Source organism: Oryctolagus cuniculus, chromosome 1 (genome assembly GCF_964237555.1).
Source record: "Oryctolagus cuniculus chromosome 1, mOryCun1.1, whole genome shotgun sequence".
Classification (NCBI taxonomy): Eukaryota; Metazoa; Chordata; class Mammalia; order Lagomorpha; family Leporidae; genus Oryctolagus; species Oryctolagus cuniculus.
In genome coordinates, this window is record NC_091432.1 from 229,870,747 (window position 1) to 229,880,355 (window position 9,609).

The 9,609-nt window shown below is 57.8% G+C and overlaps 1 long non-coding RNA gene across 1 annotated transcript; it reads right to left on the minus strand.

Annotated features, from left to right (window-relative positions):
• Window positions 1-681: 681 nt before the first annotated feature.
• On the minus strand, window positions 682-9,153 carry LOC127493128 (uncharacterized). Its single transcript, XR_007923176.2, has 3 exons — window positions 8,881-9,153; window positions 2,948-3,580; window positions 682-2,840 (listed from the first exon to the last, which is right to left on the minus strand). It is a non-coding gene; the product is annotated as an uncharacterized lncRNA (long non-coding RNA).
• Between the last annotated feature and the right edge of the window lie 456 nt (window positions 9,154-9,609).

Here is a 9,609-nt window from a genome sequence, read left to right on the forward strand (position 1 = left end):
CCCATATCGGTGCCGGTTCTAGTCCCGGCTGCTCCTCTTCCAATCCAGCTCTCTGCTGTGGCCTGGGAAAGCAGTAAAAGATGGCCCAAGTGCTTGGGCCCCTGCGCCTCTATGGGAGACCAGGAAGAAGCTCCTGTCTCCTGGCTTCAGACTGGTGCAGCTGCAGCCATTGTGGCCATTTGGGGAGTAAACCAATAGAAGGAAGACCTTTCTCTCTGTCTCTCCCTCTCACTATCTATAACTCTACCTCTCAAATAAATAAATAAAAAGATGAAATTTAGCAATGATGTTGGCAAAGCTCTGAGCTAGTGTCTGGGCACACAGTAGGTGCTCTGTGAAGGTGAGAGCCATGTGAATCAGGCATCTTCCATGAGCATGCACCCATTCACCCACCACCCACCCGCCCACCCATCTATCAGTCAATCTATCCACTCATCCAACTATCCACCCGTCCATCCACATATCCATGCACCCTCCCACTCACCCATCTACCCACACACATCCATCTACCCATTCATCCACCCACTCCCACCCACTTATCCATCTGACTACTCTCACTCATCCATCCATCCTCTCCCATTCACCTGTCCACCTACCCATTTCATCCACCCATTCATCCACCCAACCATCCATCTACCCACTCCCACCTGCCCATCCACCCACCCACTCCCGCCCACCAATCCGCCCACCCCCGTCCATCCGTCCACTGCGTACCAAGCCCAGCTATGTGCAAGGCAGTGTGAGCACTGAAGGGCAGTGATAAGAACGCAGCCCTGGCCCTGCCCTCCACAAGCTTCTCTTTAACATTAACAATCCTTCCATCAGGAAAAGGACCAACTCCTAGGAGGAGTTAAAATCCGGGTTATTTGGTGGCAGCCTGCCAGGCCCTATGGGTCATCCAGTTCACTGACAAAGACACAAAATGGGATAAACTGCAATCTGCCCACCCCTGCCCCGACAGGACTGCGGGCATCTGAGGAGAGACTCGGAGAAAGTTCAGTGATTGAGAGTGGAAGAGAGGATGGACGGATGGGCGGACAGAAGAATTACACAGCCAAGGTCAGAAGGCCTGTCCGACTGTAACACAATGGAAATGGACATTCAGAGCCCACCCTCTCCCCGGCCAGCAAGAGGCTCCACCGGGGTGCTCCACTGTCTGTGGGTCCCAGGCCTTGACCACCTTCCCTGGACAGTGCTCGCTAGCCACAACCCACACGGGCCTGGCAGGTGGCCTGGGCTCAGAGCGGTGCCTGCAGCGTTGCCAGCCGCCTCACTGCGCTGGGTCTCCAATTCCCTCCAATGGTGGCTGCCCGCCCCCTTTTAATGGGAAGATCGATCCCCTCAATGGAGAAGTGGGGATCAATAGAGGAGCTGATTAGTTCTGTGTTCTCACTGCCATCTGTTACCAGCGAGATGGTGTCAAGGAAAGGGCACAGCCGGGTGTCGGGGGGCTGGCGTGTGCCTGCTCTCTCCCAAGGCACATGCAGCAAAGCATGGTCCCCTCTCTGGGCCTCAGCTTTCTCACCTCGAAAATGGGTGACACATTGCCTCAGGGATTTGCTGTGAGATTTTCAAATGTGTAGCTCAGGGGTTGGAAGAACAGAGTGATGGGGACAGCAAAGGCCAGCAGACCTTTGGCCCGAAGCTTCCAGTCTCCATGAAGGCAGCAGACTCCAGAGGGGCTGCACACACGGCTTTGCAAGCTTTGAGGGAGTGGGCGGCAGGAAAGGGCGCTCAATCAGGGGTAGACCTGTTTTTTTTGTTTTGTTTTGTTTTGTTTTTGTTTTTGTTTTTTTTTTTTTGACAGGCAGAGTTAGACGGTGAGAGAGAGAGAGAGAGACAGAGAGAAAGGTCTTCTTTTTTCTGTTGGTTCACCCCCCAAGTGGACACTATGGCCAGTGTGCTGTACCGATCTGAAGCCAGGAGCCAGGTGCTTATCCTGGTCTCCCATGCGGGTGCAGGGCCCAAGCACTTGGGCCATCCTCCACTGCACTCCTGGACCACAGCAGAGAGCTGGCCTGGAAGAGGAGTAACCGGGACAGAATCCGGCGCCCCAACCTGGACTAGAACCTGGGGTGCCGGCACCACAGGCAGAGGATTAGCCTAGTGAGCCGTGGCGCCGGCCCGGTAGACCTGTTCTGTAGAGGGACTAGTGGGTCCTCCCCACCACTTGGAATGGGGCCAAAGACTTAGGCGCCCCATGTGTGGCTCACAGCTCTGATGTACACACCCACACCGAGACTGGCAAAGTGAGGCATGGGTGTCCCCAGGCTCAGCCGCAGCGAGGAGGGTCCCAGGAGTGACGGACCCCTCCTGGGACTCGATGGTACGTTCTGTGATTTATCTGGAAGTGAAGTGGTTACTAGTTCCTGCTCATAAAGCTGGGTCAGACTCAACTAATGCAAAACAACAAGAAAGTGAAGCTCCTCCTTAGTTCTACCACTTAGAGCAAACCACACTCCCTCCCCCCTCTTCCTCCCTTCCAGAATGACACAAAGAGCTGTGCTCCTTTCTTGCTGGCTCATAAGATGGTGCCACACCCTGCATGGCCCGTGTCGCAGCATCTCTTGGGCTAATGATAAAGCAAAGGATCCCAGGGCTGGGGGTCCTTGCCCAAGGTCACGCAATGTGAGAGGGGCCGGCGATTTATTCATTCAACAAACGTGTGAGTTGTATGAGTTCATTCAGCAGGGCCAGCAGAGACCTAAAGCAGGCTGACTTGATAAAGAGAAGAGGCTTATTTAAATCCCAGTTTTGGAGGCTGAAAATCCAAACAGCCCGGTGCCGGCAGGTGAGGGCTCCAAGGCCGATGGCGGGAGCGTGTGTAGAAGAAATCACACCTGGAAAGCGGAAGCCACAGAGAGAGAGAGAGAGTGGGCCTTGCCTCTGAAAGGCCCCGCCTCAGCTCCCAGTGCCACACGGGGATCCAGGCTTTCAACACACGCACCTCTGGCCACACGCTCAACCCGGGTCCAGCCGCAGCGGGAGTGAGGGGCGAGGTGGACGAAGTCCTCACCCTTGGGCAGTTTATATCTGGGGTGGGGGGTGTATCCTCAGGGCTGTCTGCCACTTGCTCCACCTCTCTGAGGCCCCCTCTGCCTGGCTCTCAGGGGGGTGTGATGCGGGGACTTGCATGCGCCATCCCCCCTGACACTCTGCTGTGAACCCTTCCCCACGTCACCCGGCGTCCCCAAACAGCAGCCCGGTGGGTGAATGGGCCTCAACCACAAATGTCCATGTTGGGACCCCTGAGAGCTGCGGCCGCTGTGCGCCCATGCCCCGCAAGGTCGGCTGGAGCTCTGGACGCCGTGATGGTCTCGTTCTCGCTGGTGCATGCCCACCTAGGACGTCAGCTCTTCTCACCACCCTGGGGTCACCCCGTCAAGTCAGGAGGAAAGCAGGTCAGAGAGATGCCGTCTCTTGCCCAGGGTCACACAGCCATGGTCCTTCTGAGCTGTTTAACTGCATCAGCTCAGGCGGGGGCTCCCCTCTGCCCTCAGCTGCAGGTGACCCCTGACCGGTGGCTGTCTGGCGAGTGGTGGGCGTGGAGGCTGGTCCTGGGGCCCCAGCGTCCTGTGCGCTGTGGAAGACATTTCACAAGAAGCATCAAAGTTAAAATAGTTTCTAGGTGCTGACGGCCTCGCCTCTGTGGCCCATGTTTGGGCTGGAGGGTGCTGGAGGCATGTAAGGGCTGCGGTCACTTTTTTCTGGCCCCATCATCTTCACTCTCGCAGACGGGAGTGCACACTCTCGGGCACACGCACACACCTGTCTTCCCAGGCGGGTTTCTGCAGCTCCCATTCGCTCTTCCCTCCTGTTCTCTGCTCTCCCTCACTGTGTCATGCCCCAGCCCCATCGTTCTGCGTCCCTTTATTCTCCACTCTCTGCGTGTCTCTGCGTCTTCCTCTCCCCTCCACACCCCCTTCTCCCCACCAGCCCCTTGGCCCCAGCCCACCCTGCCTCTCTCCCTCTCCCTCCCTGATCTGGATCCGAGCTCCTGGGACCCCGTGGCGTGGAGGGGCCCCCAGCCCACGCTCCGAAAGGTGGTTCTCGGCACTCCTTCTGGCGTGGGTGCCATGATTCCATCTGCCTTTGCATCTGAAACTCAAATTGCACATCAAAAAGGATAATGCATCTTTAAGCTGTTACAACGACTTCTCAATTTTTCATTTCCTGTCAGGGTGGGAGCGGCAGGAGGCAGGGGCCGCCACGGAGCCTGTCTCCTGCCAGCAAGTGTCTGCCTGGATTTGAGCAGTAGGAAACCCAGGGGTGATAAATCGCTATTTCTAAGTAAATTTCATGCATTTGCCCTTTGGTTAAAGTCTCCCCTCTCAGCACTTTCCCTGTGCACACAGCCCGACTAATAACGCGCCGCGCGAGCTCTCTGCGCGGTGACAACTGATTGCACTTTGAAGTAATAATGGCTGATTTCATAATTGGTATAATTTTTCACTGGTACCTGAATGTCATCGGTGCACAAAATAAGCTACCTGGACCCATGGCTGCAGCTCTTTTCCTTCTTGGGCAAATCAATAGTGCACCAGCCCCCACCCCAGGACACCCCGCTGGAGGCCCCGCCCCGGTGGAGGCTTTTGGGGTGGGGGGAGGGAGGTGGCTTGGGAGCCACCCTGCTGAGAGCAGAAGGCTAGACAGAGGTCTGGGCAAGGCTGGGTCTGTGAGCCCAGCCAGGGTGAGGAGCAGAGACAAGGAGGTGGGGGCCCCTCCCAGGCTCAGCCCGCCCGCTCTCCCAGGTCCGCCACTGCAGCCCCCTCCTCCACTCTCTGAGGAGCCGCCCTCCCGGGGGCCCTACATGGGCCTATGCCGAGCTGTGTGCTTGCTTGGGCATGGATATATCGATATTTACAGGGTGTCCCTGGGAGCCAGGAACAGTGCTGGGGACGGGGCGGTGAGTGTGTAGGTGCTTTTGTCAAGGTGGTGGGAGCTGTGTGCCTGTGCTTCTCTGTGTGTGCATCTGACTAGGTCCGTGTGCCTGTGAGATCAGGGGCAGGTAACCCGTCCCCTTGCCACACCGTCTCCTAGCCCAAGTCCAGGGTTCGTTCTCCCTGTTGACTGAGCTGAGCGGGAGTAGGGGTGCTACAGGGAACCTGCTTTGCCGGGTCCAGACTGACTGCACCTCCTCACTGCTCTCAGCTCTATCTGTTTCGCCCCCCACCCGGGAGGAGCCCGCCTTCCTGCACAGGGCCCAGGACACAGCCTCTGCAGCCAGCCTCGGACGATGCAGGCACTCTTGTCTCTGGGCCCATTTTCCCACTCCAAAAGGGGGCCCAAGAATCCCAAGCTCACAGGTTCTGTGAAGACGCAGTAGGGCTAGGGATGCAGGCGCTTTAGCCTGCACACAGTAGGCCCCCTGTAAACATCAATCCTGATGCACCTTCCTGGCTCCAGTCAGCTCTTGGGAGTCCCTAGAGGATGGGCAGTGTGTTTTCTTCAGGTCTGGAGGCCCAGGGACTAAGACAAGCCAGGGCGGCACATAGTAGGTGCACAGCAATGTCTGTTAAGCAGACGCATGGGTCGTTCTGCCAACCGTTAACATGAGATGTGAGTACAAGAAGCTTTGGCCATGTCCACCTCTGAGGTGTTGACTCGGGCTGTCTCCCACCTACTGTGCAATTTGCCAGAGTTTTGCAGAGTCTTGGGGTCGGGGGTGTTCCTTGGGCCAGGTGGTGGGAGGGACCTTGCCCAGGCCAGAGGTGGCTGGACCTAGGCCGGCCCAGATGTCCCACCTCCCCCAGCCCTCTCCCCTCCCGCCCACTGCTGTCTGGCTGTGAACCGGGAAATCGATTTCAACTTCATCTCATCTCAAGATCAAACATCTTAAGTGAGATTATTCACGTTCCTCCATTGTTTCTAACTCATTTCCTATTTTCCAGTTGAAAAACCCTGCCAGAAGCATTCCGTGGCAGAGATTAAAACAGCCTCGGAAGCCGGCACCCAATTCTGCTCTTTGGATGGAGAGCAAATTGGATGCCTGGGAGAAGCAAGCAAATTTTATTATGAACACATAGTTTGAGACTTAACTATCCTTAGGACCCCCGGTGCTGGAGACCTCAGCAGGAGGGCTGGGGGGGCAGGATGAAGGGTGGGCGGAAGGGGAGGAAGGGACCCCCCACTGCGCCCAGCCTTTTCCCCCACAGTGGGGAGCCAGCCGTGGATCCTCATCCACCACCCATGCAGACACAGTCCCCAGCCTTCAGGGACAGAGTGGGAATCCAGGCTTGCTGCCCCCGCCCCACCCCAGCCAGGTCCCAGGCTCCACGCTAGGGACTCCAAGTGCCTGGTGGCTCTGAATCATCACAAACACTTGGGGAGGAGGAACAGCCTTGGCCATTTCCTGCTGAGGACACTGAGACTCAGAGACAGGAGGTCACTCCCCAAGCTCACACAGCAGTCATAGATGAGGCGGAATGAGAGTTGAGTTCATGATCTGAATGGCCCGGTGGTAGGTGGGTTGCAAAAGCCGCCACTGTCTGTCCCTTGTCCTTGATCCTCAGAGTGGGCAGTCTAGTTCCCCATCCCTTGAACCTGGACCAGCCCTGTCTCTTACGACAGAATCTGATGGAATTACAACTGTGACTTGCGGTAGAATGTGATAGAAAAGCCATGTGACTGTGCTTTGACAAGGACAAGTTCAAGCTAGCTTGTACAAGAGGAGAAACCACTGCCGGAGAGCCCTGTTGCCCCAACCAAGGATTCCTAGACCTGCCTGCAGCCAGCCAGGCCCCAAACCCATGAGAGAACCTGCTCAAGGGAGGCTGGGCTGCCGAGCCAACGGTCCACCTGCCGTAAAGCCATGAGTGACCCCAGCTGGGACCAGAAGACCTGAACAATGGAAACAGGAACCTCCTCTTTTAAGCAATATCAGCAGCTGGGTTTTGGGGTGTTTTGGGGTGACTTGTTACGTAGCAACAGCCTTTCTGCACCTGTCCCCTGAGCCCACCTGGAATACCTGTGCACCTGCCCTGGGGAAATGGATGGAAGCTCTTGTCACTGCTCCCTTTGTTTGGGACTCGTGGAACAAGGCATGTCACCCTCCCCTGCCCTGGGCACTCCCACTGACTGCGCCGCCACGCTGTCACCATCTTAGACGTGTCCGTCTCTCCCATCAGACTCCTTAACACCAGCAATGAGCCAAGTTCCGTGCCCAGCACTTTCTGCGCATGGTTACCCACCTCCTCACACAAACCCATGAGAAACTTTTCCTCCCCATATTATAGATCAAGCAACTGAGGCTCAGAGCGGCTGAGTAACGTGTCCCACGGCCAGGCAGTGGTGGAAGTGGGCTATCCCCACTTCTTTCCATCTGCCTGACTTCCTGTTGTCCAGGGCCTGGGGCTTTCCCACAATCACGCAGAGGGTCGGAGAGACCCCCACCCTGGACCTTCTCAATAACTGCATTTCTCAGACCAGTGTGCCCACACGTCACAGCCACCGTCTGCAGTCCCCCAGGAGGTCCCAGTCTTGAAGGCAACCAGGAATACTTGGTTCTGATCCTGCCACACCTTTGGGAAAATCACCCGATGGGCTGAGAACCACGACTCAGCTTGGCTTTCCAGGTTCGGGCAGCCTGGATGTGTGGAGTTGGAGCTCACAGGTGGGCAGGGTGGGAGCAGGGACAGCAACTGTTTTCCGAGCCACGGCCTGTGCCCAGGCAGGTGCTCTCATTACCCCCTTACCTGGATGGCACCAGCTTGCCCAGTGCCAGGAGGGCGCTACTGTCAGCCGCACCCCTCCCCCCAGCCCCTCTGCTCCAGAGCCCTTCACCCACGCTCCCCTTGGGTGTCCCTAATGGACACACAGTCCCCAGCCCAGCGCTGCCCTGCTGAGGAGCAGCCCACCCCATGCAGTCAGAGCAGGGTCTCGGCCTCCAGGGAGGAAGCAGCCTAGACACTGAGGGGCCCCCCGTGGCGGCGGCGGCCGGGAGGTGGGGTGACTGCGTGACTGCGTCTTCTCTTCCCAGCTCTTCCCAGGCGGTTCCCTTAGCAACGGGCCTTGCTTTGACAGCCACCCTCGCAGACAGTCTGCTTCGGGGGCCGGGGGGAGCTCTTCGCGCCACCCCCACCCCCTGTTCAAGTGGGAATCTTTGCGGGGGGTGGGGGTTGAAGCAGAGGCTGGGAGCAGTCTCCTCCCGACTCTGGGAGCCCGGGGTTCCTCCGCGATCGCACCCCAGTGCGTCCCGCCCCTTCCTCCATGTCCTGCTTCCTCCTGCTCCTGCGGGCCCTAATTAATTTCCTCTCGTGTTTCTCCGTCCCCTGCCTCTCCACCGCCTCCTTGCTTTTCTCTACGACCTGACTTCTCTCTTTCCTCCGACACACCTGCGCCCCACCTGCCTTTCTCCGCACGTGAGCAGCTAACGCGTCTGCGCTGGCATTTACTGTTCTTAATATAGGCATCGGTGACAGCGGAAAAGGAGCAGAGTTCCCACACAGCCGGGGAGGGGGCTCTCCGCCCCCGGCCTGCGGGTAGAGGAGGGCGTGGCTTCAGCCGAGCCCACAGACCTGCGGGCCCTCGCTGGCTTTCCTGTCTGTTCTTGGGACCCCATTCCTGCAGGCTTCCGGGCAACCAATAAGAGCGATAATAGCCGGCTCAGAGGATTCGGTTCTTGCCGCTTGTCAGGCCCTGTGCAGGGAGCGCCTATCCCCATATTAATATTAACATCCTAATATTAGTATTCCCACTTCACAGGTTAGACGATGGAGCATCCGACAGGCTAGATGGCTTAGCGAAAGGCATCAGTTAATAAAAACAACATGCTTTTTTTTGTCTCCGAGCCCCCCACCTGGTGGAAATGCCGGTCCCCTGCATCCCTGGACAGGATCCTCATCAGAGGATGAGGGGAGGGGGCTGGAGCCTGGCACCCACCTGCACCTGCAGCACATGTCCTGGGAGTGCCCGGCCCGGGGCACAGCTGCCGCTACGGGTGCTGGCCCTGCAGCTCGAGCCTCCCCCCAATGGGGGTCCTTTCTCAGCTGCTCTCACTGATGTGACGAGAAGGGGATCCCCCTAAAAGACGGCCTGTTTGCAGCATTGATGAGCCGGGGCTCCATGGGTGGGACGAACAGCTCCTCCCTGCTTCCCAACCCACAGAACCTTTTCCCAGCATCCCACAGTCTTAGGGCCAAGGCCATAGCCTGGTGACGGAGGCCTGGGGCCCCGCCTCTTCCTCCAGCACTGTGATCTCATCGCCCTAGACCTCCGCGGCCGATAGTCCCGGCGCCCCGTCACTGTCGTCACCACGGTGATGTCTCCCCTGAGGTCTGCCGAGTACCACTTCCAGATATTTGTGCTGGGCTTGGGAGGGGCACCAGCCAAGGAGGCTGAGCAGTAGGGAAGGGGGAAGAAACCAAGAGTCACCGGGCAGGGAGGGGAGAGTCGGGGGTGGAGTCCGCGGAATCAGCCAGCCGCAGGTGCACGATGTTTGAGGAGAAAGTTGCCTCCGCGCTGAGCGAGAACAGACTTCGCCCTCGCTGTTATTCCCCAAATAAGACCGTGTGAAGCTATTGCTGTGGCACTTACATCATGTTAGGAGTTGCAAGGTACTCTGGACCTGATTTAAAGTAGACAAGCGGGTGTGCATGCGTCGGACACAAC